Below are 20495 nucleotides of genomic sequence, written 5' to 3' on the forward strand. Positions count from 1 at the left end.
ACAATGTTCAGGTTGTATGTAAGGATGCTTAGATCATGTTCTAGAATACAAGATTTAATGCAGAAAATTTCCTACTTGTAGCAAGCCTTCCAGAGATCAATAATCAATCATAAATGTGAATCCCTTAGGCAGATCATTTATTTTAAGTGCTTTTTACTCTCCTCATCACAGCAGCATGTAGCATCCTTTACTCAAATCTTAGAGTCCGACAGTCTCATCCACTTCAGACTCGATTAGAAGTTGAATATTGTGGAGAATGGAATAACTTATAATCTCAAAACTTAGCACTCTAGGAATAATGATGGGACGAATCATTTTTTGTTGTTGTTACAGGAGCAGCTCAAATACTCAGAGCTTTTTTATCCAGCCTCCTGCATTAGTTAAAATGAGAAAAAAACCACATATATGCACACACACACACACACACACACACACACACACACACACACCATAAACAAGAAGTCTATTAATATTGTTACTATTGCTGTTGTTAGAGAAGAAAAACAACACATATCACTCTTACTTTTTTAAAGCTGCTACAACTTCAAATATGCAGCAAAAGCACTCTTGGAAGCCACTGCATCAGATGAAAATATTCATAATATATTCATCTGCCTAACCCTCATGCCACTTCTCTCAAGAAGTACAAATGGTACATGAACAAGCATTTGGTCAGTGAGGGAACAGGGGGAAAGAGCAGCACTAAACTAGAAGTCAGTTCCTGCTTCCACTGTTCTTTGTGATTTGTGCAAGTGGCCTTCGTTTATAAATTTCAGTTGGTCTGCCTATAAAGTAGTGAGGACAATATCTCTCCAACCTAGTTTGCCACTCTAGGCCTAAGTGTGATAATTCACGATAGACAGACAATTACATCTTTCTTCACAAATGTACCATGAGGATTGTACTTGATAACATCTGTAAATGTGCTTAGCATTTGGTAAGCATTCAATGGGATGAGTTTGAGTTCTTTCCATCATTCTCTTCCTCCTTAGGGATCCTTTGAAACAACCAAGTGACATAATCCACTATACTTTAAGCATTAATATAACATAAATATGAGAGACAAAGAGGGGGAAAGAGAGAGAGAGAGAGAGCATGTGTGAGAGATATTGAGTGAAAGACATTGAGAAAGAAATGCATCTTATAGGAGATTAAAGACTACAGAGAGACTTGGGTTGGAAGATAGCCTAGAAGCAGATAATGAATAGTAACAAAATCTGGCAATTCTGCAGTTCTAGAAATGGATATGATACTAGTATTAGGGGGATGAATTTCATCTTTAAAGGGATCTTAAGGTCTTTGAGATTGAGACAGTCATCATTGTAAGACCTTTTAGAGACCCTCTTTTTAAAGACCCTCCTTAAAGACCTTGAGATGCTTTCCATTGCTTATAATCCACCTAGCCTGTGGTACTTTCTCATAGCAGCCCAAGCTGACTAAGATATAGGGCTATAATTTCCCTTTAAATAACATTGTAAGAGGACATTTATGCAAGAGTACTCTGGGTTTTTTTGCCAAGCACTCTAGTACAATGGCTGTCAAATATGGGGACACTGACCCACAGGTTTAAAGAGCATAAAATAATATTTAACCTTTGCATGTGCAATGCATACTGATATTTTCCATTTTAAATGGTTTTCTCAGCCTATTAATGAGTCAATCTGCACTTGTGGAAAAAAAAAAAAAAGCCACAGCAAAAACCTCAAAGTTTTTAGTAGTTCCTTTTATATATTAATACTGAGAACAATGGTATAAGATAAGAACACTATTTTTATAAAAAGTATTTATTATTCAATGTCTATTTCAGGTGTTACTTTGATATCTGCTCTATTTAATTTATATAATTAAATACATATTTCCTACTAAAGATAGAGTGCGTCAGTTAGTATGACAGGATTTCTTGCAGCAGCTCAGATTTAACATCCTCACCAACATAGGTCATTTACTATAAGAGTGCTTTTGCTGCATACTTGAAGTTGTAGTAGCTTAAAAATATATCAAGTAACAAAGATGGATATGTACAAAAAAATTTCCATTCAGGGAAAAACAAACAAGCAAAAACCTCCAAATGCGTACTTTGGGTTTATTATGCAAAAAGAGGGGTCATTACACGAGTCTCTGGTTTAGAGTTCCCTTAACTCCAGTGGTCTATGTCTATTATCTGAATTAGTTTATGGTAACTAATTAAAATATTTTTTAAATGAATTAAAATTGAAGGGGTTTTGTTGTTATGAGGATTCTCAGGTAGGCTGTAAAACTCTATAGAGAATATTTTAATCTAATCTAGGGGTTCTGATACTAAGTGGAAGACATAAACCACTAAACATAAATGAGAAATTATGTAATCCTAGTGAGTGACATTAACATAAGAAAAATAATACCACATGGCCACGTGAAATAACATACTTTACTATGTACTTAAAAAGGAATTGGAGCTATCGGTCAAGCGATACTTTATCCCTGATTTTCCTGATCATTATAATTTAAATATTTTGTCCATTTATGAGATTATTTTCAGAGTGTGCACTCTAAGTTTTGATTGAGGAAAACTGGGTTGATATTTTTGGGTTTGTAAGAGTAGAAGCATTTGCCCTTTATTTACTATTTAAGCAAACTTGTGGATTAAGTAAAGCAAAAAGTGATGTTGAATTTAAAGAAGGAGAAAGCTTGAAGTGCATGACCAGAGCTCTAATTAAAATAGCAAAGTAGGTGGATTTTGTCCTGAGACTCATTCTCCCTCCATTGTAGTGCCCCTTGCACACCTTATAGAAAAGTCTAAACTTACAGTCCTACCAGTGCAGACTCTGACATGAAGAAACTTGTGTTAGAATTCAAAGGTGATTGCTTAGTAGCTACTTAACTTGAATTTAGCATGGAGTTGCCAGATGCGCTATGGTGGAACTAATTACATTTGAATTTAAGAATAATGACAAAAGAAACAACAAATAATTTATTTCACGTAAATTTGTCTCAACTATCACATGGGATATCCTTACACTAAGCAATTATTCATTGTTTATTTGAAGTTCTAACTTAACTGAGTGCACTGTTATTCATCTGGCAGCTCTATTTAAATTTTTAGATTAATGATGAAAAACTAAATAAATTCATATAAATATAATTTTAATGATGAAAAATAAATAATTTCCTATATATATGTTCCAAATATTGCATAGGACATACTTATACTAAACAATGACTCATTGTTTATGAGAAACTCATATTTAACTAGGCATCCCATATTTCTATTTGGTAAATCTGACAACTGTTCACCTACCATGATCCCTGGCACACGGCAGAAGATACCAGATATCTCCAGAAGCAGAAAGTGGTAATAGCAAAGACTTCTGCAAATTGATATCAGGATGCAAATTCTGCTTTTACCAGAATTTTATTTTGGACAAAATGTTAAAAAGATCTTAGTCTGACCTTCTTGGGGCTGTGTCCCATAATCTGAAGCTCTACTTTCTGTTCACCATGAAAATGACTCTACTTTCAACTGGTTCTTGCCTTGGAAATTAGCACATTTACATGATAACTGAAGACTTTAAGATCCCTCCATGTAAACTCACAGAAATGAAGTACTTTCCCAGTTTCACCTTTTTAGTAGCTTATTATCTGCCACCTATTATACTTTTGGAATAAGCCTAGGAGAAGAACCCTCTTCACAATACCTGCCTTTTTCTAAATGTGTGGGCAAGGGAAAATGCCCCGGAGCACTGTTGAGGATGGGCAAGATCACAATAAACTGCCTTTAGTTCTCACATGGCTACCATTTACATAATGCTGGGCATCCAGAGATGTGAAAAGCAAGGCAGTTTACATAGTAACTTTGGTTTTCATTATAATTTGCTCAATCGTCTACATGGTATGTTCCACAAGTTGTCCCTCATTAACAATGCCCAGATGGACAAGGTGTGCAAAATTGCAGCAAAGGCAGTGCTTTTGTTTTCAGTAGTCCCTGGTCATGGATCTGTGATGCATTGCCTGGGATGAATGTGTCTCAGATTTATTCTGAAGCAACTTGTACCTTTGGCATATCCTAGAAGTGATAGAAGGAGTTTAAATCTGTTAAGTGTGTAGTCCATTCCACACAGCCATAAAAGGCAATGCAGTTTTGGAATGTATCGTCCAACTAGTCCCCTAGCACTCTAGCATAATGGGGAGGTTCCCATCCTGTGGGCATCCCCAGGTGACCACTTTCTAGCTTGTCAAGTACAAGCATTAAATTGATTACTTAATATGTTGGCTTTATATGGTAAATACTTATGTTTCTAGACTTTATAATGAAACTGTAGCCGATACATATAATTAACATACAAATGTATACTTTGTCACATACATTTATAACAATCTTACAAGATATCCTTATTATCAACATTTTGCAAATGAGAGAAACCAAAGCAGAGAGAGGTTATATAATTTATCCAGGATCTCACAGTTAAGAAGTGATGGAGCCAGTTTCAACTCAGGAAAACTGAATTTCGAATCTGTATTCTTTGTTTTTTTTTTTTTTTTTTTTTTTTTTTTTTTTTTTTTTTTTTTGAAATAAAGTCTCACTCTGTCACCGAGGCTGGAGTGCAATGGCATGATCTCAGCTCACTGCAACCTCTGTCTCCTGAGTTCAAGCGATTCTCCTGCCTCAGCCTCCTGAGTAGCTGGGATTACAGGTGCCCACCACCACACCCAGCTAATTTTTGTCTTTTTAGTAAAGATGAGGTTTCGCCATGTTGGCCAGACTGGTCTCAAACTCCTGACCTCAGGAGATGTGCCCTCCTCGGCCTCCCAAAGTGCTGGGATGAGCCACCGTGCATGGCCCAAATCTATATTCTTAACTCCTAAGTAATGGTTTTGGGTGACATAGTATAATACATGGCAATAATAAAACCATCTCCTTGTGTAAGTATCAATTCCATGGAATGAATCATTATATGCAGAAAGTTGAATCTTTGTAATGGGACCTAAGCCGGAGGATTTGATTTTGAGAGACACTATTTATCACCTCAGGCTAAGACTTAGCTGGATGCCTCTGCTAAATGTCAGTGATTCAATTCATATTCCAAAAGAAGTTTTACTCAGTCACTACTTTGGATTTGTTTTCAAAGCCTTACTTCCGCTTGCAAGCTAAGTTTTTGCTTGTTTGCTTGGTTGACTGGTTGATTGCTTACAGAGGGAACAACAGAGAATACTTCAATGTTAAAATATTTTAGGTTTAATCTTAGAAATGTGATTTGAAAGGCTGAGATAAAACATCCAAAATAAATACACCTTATTTATAGGTCTGAACCCTCAAATTCTCACTGCAATTTGCAAAAGTTATTGAGCAAGGAGGTTTAAATAATTTTTAACTATGTTTTTTAAAAAAAGTCTGTGCTACTAGAAAGAAAAAGAAAACAATTGTTCTCGCTACCATACATTACATGGTTAAAGGGGCACTTCCCTTAACTGACTGGAGGAAGTTAGCTGTTGGTTTCAAAATCACTCTTTCCAGAAAAGTAGGGTGTGTGACTCAGATTTCCACCCGAAGGTGGTCCTTCAGAGAAGGTTTTAGATGTTTAGAAGAGGTTAAGTTACATTCTTTGGTATCACTTATTATTTCCTTCAGGCAAACCACATGTCAGAGGACCTCAATCTGAAAATGACGTAAGTTATGTGTGTTCTTTCCTCTTCTTTGTTTAAAGGTCTTCTTGTCTTTCTGTCTTCATATGTGCTCTTCACTGGCAGCTTTCTATAAACAAATGCACTTATCAGAATAAAAGAGTCATTTCACTTCTCTAGAGAGAGACTTTTATATCCATCTTTTGGAGAGATGAGATGAAAAGTAGTTTGAAACTGAATGTATACAAACTGATGTATAGATCTCCACATTTTAAAAGACCTTGAGTGGCCAAAATGATGAAACAAATGAGAAAGAAAAATAAGAGGGCAAGAACTAACATTAATTGAAAACCCAGTGTGTTTCTCACAACTTTATAGGTATTTTGCACACAGCATTTAATTTGATCCTCCTACTAAGGATTAAATAGGCATTTTATCTCCATGTTATTGATGAGGCAACTGAAGTGTGGAGATATGAAAATAGCTTCTACCAAATTATGCATGTTATATAAATAGATAGACCAGTAGGGAAAATAAAAACAAAAACTCAGGATCTATGATTTCCATACTACTACTCCAGGAACATAGGCATAGCATTGAGTGCTAAAGAGTCTGAAAATGGCTGACCAAATGGAAAACCTCCAAATTCCTAGAAAATTGACATTTAAAAATCTTTATTTCTAAAAATAGTCTCAAAGTTTATGTTCCAATAAGAGTTGGCATCTATAAAAGACAAATTTAGTTAGGAAAGCATGCCATTGACCCTCAAGGAAATGTTTTTCACTAGAAGGATTTTGTGTTAGGGTTCTTTAGAGGGACAGACCTAATAGAATATATGTATATATGGAGTTTATTAAGGAGAATTGACTCACACAATCACAAGGTAAATTCCCATGATAGGCCATATGCACAAGGAGCAAGGAAGCCCAGTGGTGGATCCGTCCAAGTCCCCAAATCTCAAAAGCCGGGAAGCTGACTGTGCAACCTTTAAGTCTATGGTCAAAGGCCTCAGAGCCCCTGGCAAGCAACTGGTGTAAGTCCAAGAGTCCAAAAGCTGAAGAACTTGGAGTCTGATGTTTGAGGGCAGGAGGCATCCAGCACAGGAGAAAGATGAAGGTCGAATGACTTGGCAAGTCTGTTCTTCCATCTTCTCCTGTCTGCTTTATTCTGACTGTGCTGGTAGCTGATTAGATGGTGCCCACTCATGTTGAGGGTGAGTCTGCCTCTCCCAGTCTACTGACACAAATGTTAATCTGCTTTGGCAACACCATCACAGACACACCCAGGAACCATTCTTTTCATCCTTCAATCTACTGAAGTTGACACTCAATATTAACCATCACAGATTTTATACATACTTAGGGTCAAGTGTTAAGCATTTTGTTTCAATTATAAGATATATGCTTGGAAATTAGTTTGGCTGGCACTGGAATTTAGATATTATATTAAGCTCAGAGCCTTCTGGATTGTAACCCATTTGGCATTATATCATGTTTTATAATTATGTGTTTTTTTCTCCTCCCCAGAACCACAGTTTCCTATTAGACAGGAAGTGATAGGTTACTGTAATCCATGTAGGAGTTGCCTGTCAATATGATTTTTTTTCAATAGCATTTAATAGCTATTGATTTTTTTTCAATAGCATTGAAAAATACAAGATTTAGGTAGGCCCTAATTGTTGTGGGATTTTCAAAATGTGCCATATTCTATGGAAATCGAGCCATTTAATTCATTAATTCATTAAATTAATATTTATTTATTAAATGCTTAACTGATCTAGAGTTGTAGAAGGCACTAAAGATATAATGGCAAACAAATGCAGTTTATTGGGGGAGATGGTAAATAACAAGCAATAATTGTAAAATTGCAATTGTTTTAAGTGCTAAAGTACATGGTGCTCTGAGGTGGCATAATAGGAAAATTAATGCATGCAGGAAGATTGGGAAACAGGAGTGATCTGAAGTCTGTAGGATAAACAGGAGTAAATTGGGACTAAAGGGGAGGAAAGAAGGTTCTGTCCTTTGAATATCCTGGCTGGGTGATGGTGATGCTGAGGGAAGAAGCCAAGGAGAACACTGAGCTGGGGTGTGGTAAACGTGGGTAAACAAGGTCAGGCCAGGGCTGGGGATGGGGAGGAGATTGTGAGAAGTTAGGGGGTAAATTAAAGGATTTCAAAGCTGAGGGAGGACAGGGGATCAGCAACGAGCAACAAAATCAGATTTGTGTGGAAAAGATTGCGAAGATTTTTCTAGGGGTAGTGGGGCGAATGGATGAGCAGGGATAAGGATGGATGACAGTAGATGGATCACTTATGAGCCATTTACAGCAGTCCAGTCTAGGGGTGCTGGTAGCATGTTTCGGGTGGTAGTGAGGATGGAGGTATAGATAGGAGAACAGAGTGGAGAGATGTGTCTGAATTTTTATGAACAGACATTGGTGATGAATTACATATGGAAAGATGGGAGGGGAAGAAGACTTGTTTAGGATGACTCTGGTTTCTTATTCTCTATGTTCCTCATTTTTTTTTTTTTTTCAAAATGACCCAAACAGGGATGAGAGTGAAGGAGGATGCTGGGTCCAGTTTTGTACATATTGGGATTAAGCTACCTTACAGACATCTAAAAAAATGATGTCCCACACATTAGTCCATGGTCCTTAAGCCTCATGCTGTAATCTATTTGTCTTGTAATTGTATTTGTATTTTATCAAATACATAAACATTACTAATTAACTTAGCAAAATAATTACCTTAGTTTGTGTGGCTTAAACCTCATGCTTCCCAAGTGAAGACATTGCTTCTTAAATGTTTCCCCAAAAACAATTTAACTTAAGGAAGTGAGCAAATTCTATTATTAAGAAATACAGATTGCAGATGACAGCTATAATGTAATGCAAGCAGATCAGAGGTCTCAAAGCCATGAAACTTGGTTATATTAATAGGAAAGCAAACTGCATTTTCCCTTGTATTAGGATGTGTCTTTATTCTAATTAGGGAAAGTCATCTAAAATCCACATATTTGTCTCCTTTATCTATTTCTCCTATACAAACCTTTTGTGAAAAACAGCAAAAATGGCAGCACAATTCTCTAGCATTTTTACTCCTGTAGGTTTTAATTGTATTTAAGTAAAGGCAATTATTCAAAGGAAAGTAAATTTTGTCATTGTCAACTCTATTAAACAAGAAGTCATTTGCTGCTGAGTGTGGTGGATGTAAAGAGACTTAATTACCCCTTTTTCTTTTATCCTTTTATCCTAAAGGAATAAAAGAAGCTTCATATTATTTTCTGAGTCTTGACTCTAGTGACACGTCTGCCTCCCTTGAGCTGAAGGTTCACAATTTTTTGTTGCAATCCTTTGCGTCTGGAGATACGCCTGTGAACTAGGGGTATGATAATAGCCTGGGTTTTCTACCTATGAGCCACGGTAGGCAGATCCAGAAATAGGAGTTAATGGTTTATCTGGAAAAACACCTTTGGGAAATTTCAGGTAATCACAAACCACTGTGCAAAACAAAATTAATGCATATTCGGTTAGACTAATGTAGGTGTATCTAACCGCATTTAGGCAATTCTGCAGATATTAAAAGTTATTTCACTTCCCAGAAGGAAAGTAAGTGTAGGGATGGAGAATATTTGGGTTGCAAATGGAAAAATGGGATAAAATCACTTTTTATAAAAAGGTTGAGAAAAAAGAATAAATAGGCTTCTATGTTCAGGAGGAAAGTTTGAAACGTGGAGAAGACAAAGTTTGTGTTTCTGTGAGAGACTTCCTGTCAGATACCATGTTTGAATTTCCTTGAAGTCTGCAAATGTAGTCAAATCTACTCTTAATAATGTATACAAATATATCCAGCATTTACAAGATACATCATTAAGAATGCAGTAAATAGATGTAACACTTTCAGCCTCAAAATGGTATGGTCCATAAGATAAGACTATAGAATTGAGTTGAAACATGAAAGATGGATAAACCTTCTAAGAATTCACATTAAAATTGGCTTCACAGTGGAGTTATTTAACTGATTAAAAAATCCAATGACTGCAAAGGGTCCCATTTCCAGAAATAATGGTTTGATTCATTCGGGATGGGACCTGAGAATCAGTATTTTTTTTTTTTTTTTTTTTTTTTTGAGACGGAGTCTCGCTCTGTCTCCCAGGCTGGAGTGCAGTGGCCGGATCTCAGCTCACTGCAAGCTCCGCCTTCCAGGCTTACGCCATTCTCCTGCCTCAGCCTCCCCAGTAGCTGGGACTACAGGCGCCCACCACCTCACCTGGCTAGGTTTTTTTTTTTTTTTTTTGTATTTTTTAGTAGAGACGGGGTTTCACCGTGTTAGCCAGGATGGTCTCGATCTCCTGACCTCGAGATCCGCCCATCTCGGCCTCCCAAAGTGCTGGGATTGCAGGCTTGAGCCACCGCGCCCGGCCGAGAATCAGTATTTTTAAAAGTTCCCAGATGATTCTAATGTGTAGTCTAGCTTGAGAATTACTTATTTCAGAGATGGTTACGACTAACTATAAACTTGGTAAAACAAATCAAACATACTTTGTAAGTGTATTGAGTGCATTGCTAGAGCTTCCTGGATATAGAAGGGCTACACAGACATTTTATTCTCATGAATGAAATGGCTAGCATGTTTGAAAATGAATTAGACAAAGAGGTTTTATTTTGTTTTAAATTTCCACTATATAATAGCCTTAAAAATTAAACCTGTGATGTTAGTATTTGTAGTATTTCTATTTTAGAAATAAAAGGCAAAATATAGAGGATAGAGAGAGGACAAAGAACCTACCTAATTTCCAGAGTTATAAACCTATAGCTTGGTGCAAAAGTAATTGAGGTCTTTGCCATTGAAAGTAATGGCAATACTGCAATTACTTTTGCAGCACCCTAATAGAAGATGGTTTGGGATTGAAAACCAATCTCCCTGATGCTTACATACAGTCCTTCAGGGTTTCCTATAGGGTTATGCTCCTGCCCTTGGCAGGTGCTCCTTGGCCTATTATCCTTGTCTCAAAATAACAGTATTTTTCTAGAGAGAAAAGAAATAAAAGTCAAGAGAAAAATGAAAAGTGTAAAAAGCTTGGGAAGAATGTTAATACTATTATATTTGTAGGTTATATATTTCACGTTTCCACAGTATAATTTTCTTCATTGTCGCTAAGGGAAAGAGCAAGTGCGATCTTCTATGATGCCAGGAATAGGCTCCACAGAAGAAAAGCACATTTATGAGAAACTTTAATATAAACTGAATTTAAGGCCTCTTCCATGTGAGTTCTCTTACTTAACATCTTAGCTCCTCAACTTAAATAGAAGGAACATAAATTACTGATGTTCCCACACACTGACTAAAAGCTGGATAGGATTTGGGCTTGGGTATCAGAAGAATTGAGTTGCCTTCTGGCTTCCACTCTGAATCCAGTTCATTCAAACTATGCTTTACAAGAATAAGTTTCTTATTCTTATAAAAATATTTGCGATGAAAATTAGTTTACAACCATATTTAAAACCTTGAAAAATACTGTTTTTGCATGATATCATCATTAATTACTGTATTGCAGCACTCAGCATGATACCATGCTTCTGCAGGTACTTTACAAATATTACTTGATGGTTTGATGATTTTGTATGATTAAAAAACACACAAAAAGTTGGCTTTCATTACCTGGAATTTAGGGAAATATAAGAGTTTGCAAGTAAAAGGTATATATTCTTGCCATTTTTAATTGCTTAACTTTTATAAAACATAGTTTATTGTCTTTTTTAACCTGTTTAATACTATGCAGAATCGAGAGACAAGCTTAAATTGCAGTCATATTCAATTATGAGTGGAATATACAATAAGAATACTCATAACATCGTAATTGCTAACACTTACCGATAACGTATTATGCTAGTCACTACACGAATGGCATAGGTTCTCTTAAATGCTACAACTACAAATGAGGTAGGTAGTAGTATCATTTATACTTTCCCAATGCGCAAAAAGCAGCTTAAAGGCCTATTTAAGGTCACACATCTAGTTAAGTAGCAGAGCTTGAACTCAAACTCAATGCTAATCTAGGGGGTTTGAGTTTAAGGGAGTTATCATTAAATACATCAATACAAAAAAATTCTAATATTCTCTCTCTAAGGTTGCATAACTCCCTGTGGCTTCCATAGGCTATTTGGAAACAAATATGAATATACATGGTCTCTTTTTGTCTATTCTTTGTCTAATTAGAGGTTTTAGTAGTTCTTATCTGCTTATACAAAAGGCAGACAGATACAATTACAAGGGTGGTTTGAAATAAGTCCAGAATCTTCCTACCCACTGACCATGCAGAATCCAAACCTTTAATGTGCATAATGAAGGCATTACTTCACTCTGCTTTGTAATTTCTCCTAAAACACACACAAACCATTAGCTCATTCAAAATGGCTTGGATGGAAATAGCTGATTTAAATTGATGTTTAAATCTTAGAACCAAGCCAGATAACTATCTGTGTGAGAGGCTGTACTGCCTTATTACTGTTATATTTTGATTATATCAGCAAGTGAAAATCAATAGCTCAGACAGGACCTGTGAATTGGTGTTTATTCATACGCATGCTTTCCAGCTGACTGTGGTAATGTGATAAGAAATGATAGTGTCATTATGTAAGTGCTAATAGTACCTAAAATGTTTGAATGTTTACTGAGTACTAAGCACTAGTGGACATGCTCCACATGGATTATTTCAAAACAACCCTATGGGCAGGGATGGTTATTGACCCCATTTTACAGGTGAGGTTAATATTGCTTTGCACAAGGGTAGGCACCTAGCATTTGGCAGCGCCACCCAGGCATTTTTAATTCATAGTTCACTGTAAACATCTAAATAGTCTTGGCATGAAATTCTATTATTATTGGAGGTCAAAGGGCATGACTACATTATAAGCGATACAGTGGAATTGTTTTGGAACCTGAAATCTCAGGTTCCATTTCTAGTGCCACCATTTATTAATCGGTGTCCCTAGGCTAATTGCCTCTTTTGCTAGCGGAAGATAATAGCAGTACCTACTTCATAGGTTGGTATGAGGCAGATAAATTAATTCATATAAAACAATAAGAACTCAGTTATTATTATTATTTGAGTTACCTAACTCTGGCTCCATGAGTTGATTCAGGCTCTAAAAATAGACAACAGATGCGTTAGGTAGCTCTGATTGCTTTCTGTAACTCTTGACTTAGCAGCTTTACATTATTCAACAATTTAGTACAATTTAACATTTGTAGAGCTCCTTTCTCACAAAGATAATTGATCTCACCGACCATCAGCCAACTTGTGAACTGGCTCAGAATGAGAAAACCCATAAATTTCAGATGCGGAAACAGGCAAGCAGTGAAAATTCCTGCCTTAGGACATGCTTGATTTCAAGATTTGAGGATTATCACCAAGTCGTGTGATCTAAAGAGAGAAAACACATCTCTTCTGAAAGTTCCTGATAGCCTGAGGACTCTAGGAATCAGACACCCAATGACTCCAAAGAGAAGGGAAAGACACCTGAGAAAGAAAATTTGACTAGTCTTAGATCCTGAAACAGACTCCTGTTTGATGCTGGATATGTTCCAACTACATTAAAGTTCTCTACACTAGACTTGCTCAGTTGTCTTAGCAAACTCTGCCATAGATGAGACATCAAGTAATCCATGCTCAGTAGAGAGAAGAAAAATAGTAACTGTAACTGAGTAGGTTTCATTAACCCAAGGGCTCTAAGAAAAAAAAAAAAGTTATAGAAGCCTTGCTTTTTGTGATAATCTAACAAATTTTGAAAAGAACTTTTTTTATTAACTTATTTTTTACCAAGTGCATTATAATATGTAAGTTGACAGCTGTATTTAAATAAAAATGAATTCGTATACGCATTTTTGTGGTACATGGACTTCAGTGGCAAGATGCTTCGTTAGGCTACTATCTTATCCATCTCACTGGGTCTAGCCTCCCTCCCACCTCCCCGAGATCTATATGCACCTCCTTCTTCACCCTCCACCAACTAAAAACACTTGTTAATATCACTTCATTGTTTCAGTGAAACAATGAGTTCAGTTTCATGAGTTAGCTGAGATAAATGTGATGGGAACATTTTTCTTTTAATGTAATTTCAAGGTCACATGTATATATTCTTTGATTTATTTTGAAAGAAGTTAGAAAATAGGAGATCATCAAATACATACACTTAATAGTTTTGTTTTCACTTAAAAAGTTAGAAAAAAAGAAAAAGAAAAAGGCATTTTGCAGTAATCAAGACATTTTTAGGATAGAACCTGGGCAGAGAGAGTACAATGGTATTCTCTTATCTGTGGTTTCTCTTTCTACAGTTTCGGTTACCCATGGTTAGTTGCAGGTTTAAAAGTAGGTGAGTATAGTACAATAAGATATTTTCAGAAACAGTGAGAGAAACCACATTCACATCACCCTTCTTGCAGTATATTAATTGCCCTATTTTATGATTATTGTTATTAATCTCTAACTGTGTCTAATTTATAAATGAAACTTTATCATAGGTATGTATGGATAGGAAAACACATAGTATATGTAGGGTTTAGTACTAACCATGGCTTTAGACTCTCAGAACGTATCCTCCACAGATAAGGGGGACTACTGCATGCTACATGCTTGGATGGGATTTCCAATCTCATTTTCTAGTTCAACTCTAACCTTTCTGTCTCATTAGGGTGGAATGTTCTTCCCTAAAACACATGAAGTAAATGAATGCTTGGTAAAGATGTTCATGTATAATTATAACTGGAAATCAGACCTGTCTTAGGCAACATAATAATCAAGGTAAAATTCATCTCTGCTGGCTTCCCATCTACTTCTGCCAGAGGCACTTCTTCCTTCTGACTCTCCCTTTGTCTTCCTGCCATCCCTGATTCTTGTCAAGGGGATAAAATCTCAGGCAAAGCAAGCTTAAGGGTTTTGCCTTTCAAATGAGATTGCTTCAAATTTAGAAAATGAAAAGATTTTTCAGGAGGGGACCACTAAACCATGAAACTATTGTATCTTGGGCATCAACAATTTAAGTTTTGAAATAAAACAGTGTTTAAATTTCAGTTTTGACACTTCCAGGTTTTATAACCATGGGCAAATGACTTCAATCTCTTGAATTCTTTGTCTGAAAAGAAATGGGAATAACAATATCAGCTATCTCTGTTGAGAATTGAGAATACAGGGAAACTAGGTATGATGTTTATGTAACTCATAACAAAATGTCAATAGTCAGTAAGGCTGATAATTTCCAGAAAGAGTATCTGACTTGTACCCCTTTATTTTTATTTTTATTTCTTTAAATTTTTTTTTATTATACTTTAAGTTCTAGGGTACATGTGCATAACGTGCAGGTTTGTTACATATGTATACTTGTGCCATGTTGGTGTGCTGCACCCATCAACTCGTCAGGACCCATCAATTCATCATTTATATCAGGTATAACTCCCCAATGCAATCCCTCCCCCCTCCCCCCTCCCCATGATAGGCCCCAGTATGCGATGTTCCCCTTCCCGAGTCCAAGTGATCTCATTGTTCAGTTCCCACCTATGAGTGAGAACATGCGGTGTTTGGTTTTCTGTTCTTGTGATAGTTTGCTAAGAATGATGGTTTCCAGCTGCATCCATGACCCTACAAAGGATGCAAACTCATCCTTTTTTATGGCTGCATAGTATTCCATGGTGTATATGTGCCACATTTTCTTAATCCAGTCTGTCACAGATGGACATTTGGGTTGATTCCAAGTCTTTGCTATTGTGAATAGTGCCGCAATAAACATATGTGTGCATGTGTCTTTATAGCAGCATGATTTATAATCCTTTGGGTATATACCCAGTAGTCGGATGGCTGGGTCATATGGTACATCTAGTTCTAGATCCTTCAGGAATCGCCATACTCTTTTCCATAATGGTTGAACTAGTTTACAATCTCACCAACAGTGTAAAAGTGTTCCTATTTCTCCACATCCTCTCCAACATCTGTTGTTTCCTGACTTTCTAATGATTGCCATTCTAACTGGTGTGAGATGGTATCTCATTGTGGTTTTGATTTGCATTTCTCTGATGGCGAGTGATGATGAGCATTTTTTCATGCGTCTGTTGGCTGTATGAATGTCTTCTTTTGAGAAATGTCTGTTCATATCCTTTGCCCACTTTTTGATGGGGTTGTTTGTTTTTTTCTTGTACATTTGTTTGAGTTCTTTGTAGATTCTGGATATTAGCCCTTTAAATAATAACATCTGGGACCACAAAAGTCACTTGCTGGTGAGACTGCTCACCATACTAGTCATAGATTGTCATAACTTCAAGGAATCTTAGAGGTCAGCCACTTCAAGGTACCTAGAAAAAGGTACCTGGTTTATCAGCCAGATGAACCGATTTTCCATGGCCATATAGGAGTTGAGAGATTGAGTCATGTCTCTAACATGGGCTTCTTACTGCAGTTCTAATTCTTTTCACTTGTAGTTCTAATTCTGTTCACTTCACTGAGAATTCTTGAGTGTATAGGGAGCTGATGATGACAACTTTCATTTTGACGTAAAGTATTCATAATCCTTAAAATGTATATTTTGCTTAAGATTTAATGTTAAGACTCAAATTCTCCATTTCATTTACACATTTATTGGTTTGGTGTTCACCGAGCAACATTTTTGCTAATTTCAAAATATTATCATTCATGAGAAACAAAATAAGTTTATGAAATTACTCGTTTCTTTTTCTAAGCCTAAATTTTGTTGACGAGCAGAGATGAGGTCCAATTCTATAGACACAGATCCATACACACACCCTCCAACCCCCTACACACAATGTAACACACGAATATCCCAACTCTAGAAAGCATGCTGTTGCAAGTTGCTATTTGAGTTCAGGAAAGAAAGAAATTCATATACGTTTATGTAGTTATTGTTTTCACGTATTCTGAAGCACATTTTGAATTCCAAATAGAAGACATCTATTGAGTGAATCCAACCTTTAGAAAATAGGTTGGCAAACTTTTTCTATAAAGGGGAAGATATAAATATTTTAGGCTTTGCATGACTCAAGAGACAAAACTTAAAAAATCATCTAGGAACTTACATAATTAGATAAATTAAATTTTTATTATTTGTATTGTCAAAATTTAAAATAGAATAAGGGCACAACATTTTTGAAATATATTTTTTATTATTGAGAAAAAATTATTTTATGAAGGATAGTATTTTTTGTAACTGAGATTCAAAATAATATTTCTTATCACCAAGTTGATTGTGAACACTTATCTATTAAAAACCATTCTCAGCTCACAAAAACAGCCTAGAGAAGAATGATAAAGCAATGAATCAAAGTTAGTTCACCAAGGGAAATGAATGTTATCAAGAAGATCAGCAACTGACTCTGGAAAAAAATTCAGAAAATGAAATTTTTACAAAAAGAGAGAGCAAAGAAGACACAGAATTAACGTATAGTAAGATAGCTTCAATAAATAATTGCACACAAGAAATTCAAGGACTAAATTTCACTAAGTCACAGATTACAACATAATTTCTTAATCTTGCCTTCTTTTATAGTTCCTTTGTTTTAGAATATATATCCTTTATCACATTCAATTATTTTCCTTCAATCCAGGATTAAGAGACTTCTAAACTAACCAATGTGATAAAGTTTCTGGAAGTGAATGTTGCAGAATCAAACTGGAAAAAGAATGTCATCTTAGTTAATATTTGGGGCAGAGTGAATTAAAAGAAAATATTACTCTCTTTGAACTTTATGTGGAAGCTTGTGGGTGGAGAGGATGAAAATATGTAATTCTAAATTATGCCTCTTTGGCATAAGGATTATTTTGAGCTGAAGACAATTGAGAGAAAGCAATTCTCTGTTCTTTTTCTATTTGTCTACCAGGAAAGCATAAATTCCCATTGTGATGCTGTCCCTTCTCCTTCTCCTGACCAGAAAAAGGAGAAAAACCGTTCTTACCACTGAAATTAGTCTGTGTAAACAAGCCTTACTAAATAACTTCTATATACCATTAGTTTCCCTCATGTATTTACCTTCCCATGCTTTATCACACTTGGAAGCCTAAAACCATCTTTAAAAAAAATCTAGTCGCTTCTCTACAATCATCAATCTTTGTTAAAGATATAACTCCTCAAGTCTAATTGCCTCCTTGGGCTTTCACTTCTTTTCTCTGGAACTATGTTGCATATGAAATTTAAAATAAAATGTCTATGACTTTTCTCCTGTTAATCTGTATTTTGCCAGTTTAATTCACAAGCTCCAGTTACTAAACCTAAGAAATTACAGGGAAAACTTGTGCTCTCCTCTATGTCCTTGCAAGTAATAAACAAAATATAGCAGATTCAAATATAATATCTATAGAAACCTCTTTCACTATTGTAATTTGAGGACTGAGGGTAAGGAGCAATTGCTGCATGATTCAGGTCAGATCTTTGAGAGGTAACCACAGAACACCACAATTTTGCCATTTATTGAAAATTCTAGTCTCTTGGTTGTCTGCACTTTCCTTTCTTAGCTTTATTTTCTATACACTATTTTTTTGTTAATCTGAGCAACAAACATTTTTTATTTCCCCAACAGTGTAATTTTAAGAAAACTCTTTCTAACAAAAGCCTCATTAAGATAGGATGCCTCCAAACATCTACACATCATATTTTTCTTTCAGTAAAAATGTGTTGTGATGTGAACAGTACCTGAATTTTATCGCCAAGTAAAGTTGGCTGTGAATCCAGGATCCATCATGAAACTGTTGAGTGACTTTGGACAGATTTTTGAACCCTCTTCCAATCTGAAAAAGAAAAGAAAATCTGATGTAAGGTCTTAATTCCCTGGGTTATTATAATTAAATAGGATAATATACATAATAAATGACATGTACATTTGTATATAAACACACACATATATAATAAATTTGTCAGGCAATTTTGAAGATGAGACTATGCCTTTTTAGCTTTTAAAATGTATATAATGTGATATAAATTATAATATTTTAAAATGGATACATTCAGAAATCAAATACTAAAAATGAAGTTGTCCTGATAGAGGACTATATCAGGCATTTGCCCAGGATATTCTAAGAATATATTTGTCCATTTACTCTACTACATTGGAAATGCTACAAGTCTAAGAAGAACCTCAGCTTCAACCAGACTTTTCCTTCCTAAAGGGAAAATTGGTGATCTCAGGTGGCATGTATAAAGTTTTATATTAAAAGGAAATGTCATATATTCTCACTAGCTCTACTATTCCATTACACAATATAATTATAGAATTGCTATCTTAGTCCAATTTGGCTGCTGTAAAAATACCATAAATTGGGAAGCTTGTAAGTCACAGAAATGTATTTCTCTCAGTTCTGGAGACTTGGAAGTTTAAGATCAAGGCATAGGCAGATGCAGTGTCTGATGAGGGCCCTCTTTATGGTTCACAGATGACGCCCTCTCACTATATCCTCACCTGGTAGAAGGGACAAAGGGTCTCTCCAGGGCATCTTTTATAAGGGCACTGACCCCATTCCTGAGTGTTCTGCCCTCATGATATAATGGCCTCTCAAAGGCCCCACCTCCTAAAACCATCACATTGATGATTCGTTTTCAACATATAAATTTTGGGACAACATAGACATTCAGACCATAGCATTTAGTGAGAAAGGGAGAACAGTCATGCAGATGGTCATTCTTAACATACTACCATTCTAATTTGTTATGTGGGTGCTGGTTTAAAAGGGAGTGGATATATAGGAAACTCCATAGTAAATTTGAATATGCAATTCTGGTTTCCTTTTTTTTTTTTTTTAATTTCACAGTTGATGCTGGCCTTACGTAATTTTTATTGCTAAAGAATTACTTTGCAAATTGAAAATAACATTGACCACCTCCTAACATCTTCAGAAATTTTGTGGACTATAGATATGTTGATAAAGATCAGAGATATTATATAAATTCTAAGTATCAACATTATAAAAGATGACATTTTATTCTGTTTTCAACCAACTATTTTCTGCACTTTAAAAAGTAGGTATATTTACATTGCTAACTACCAAGTCAACTCCTTTCCAATTCAACATTTCTCATTTCTTAGTATTTCTTTGTTGGGTGTCTGTTCTTATTTCAATAAAACAATTAAACAAAGTTCCATTCCCTCTAGGCACTGATAAGATTTTGCCCAATTACTGAGATATTTCTCTTTAAAACCTTAAATTCACTTATGTGGAGTGATTATTTTATGAGCTCTATTTAATCTAAAAAGACATCCTCATCCTAAGTACCTAGTAGTATTAGCAAGGGTTGGCAAATTATTCAGGAGATAATTGACTCTACAGTTTATTCTGTCACAACAAAGGTAGGTACACAACAAATGTGTGACAGTTTATTTTGTCTTAACAACGTAGGTATGCATTGAAGGTGTGGGCTTGGTTGTGCTGGGAGTGAGGGATCTCTGTGTATTACCTGGTTCCTTGAAAATAACTTGAAGTCATTAAGGCAATATAAGAGGTACAATAGAGAGAAAAGTGTATTTCCTTTTTGAGGCAGGGCTATGCATCTTAGAGCTCTTTTTACCCTGTGCCTTTGTTCACGTTTCCCCTTCTGTCCAAAATCCTTTCAGCTCATTTCCCCTATTAGCCAAGATTGCTTGGCTAGAGCAAATAAAAGGGAAACAGGAAAAACTGTAGAAAGCTTTCTCAGTGTTCTTCTACCTCCACCCCAATTTTGTTTCTGTCCTTCAGGATTCTCTATCATGACAAGTATCTGTGCAATTACATAATGACTGCTTCATGTGAGTCCATAAATTCAGACATTCCTTTAACACATTGTTATTAAGTGCCTGCTATGTGAAGTAATCAGTAAAATCTGGACTTTCCAACAATATTAACTATGTGTTTTCACAGGCACAAAAG

Source organism: Rhinopithecus roxellana, chromosome 1 (genome assembly GCF_007565055.1).
Source record: "Rhinopithecus roxellana isolate Shanxi Qingling chromosome 1, ASM756505v1, whole genome shotgun sequence".
Taxonomy (NCBI): Eukaryota; Metazoa; Chordata; class Mammalia; order Primates; family Cercopithecidae; genus Rhinopithecus; species Rhinopithecus roxellana.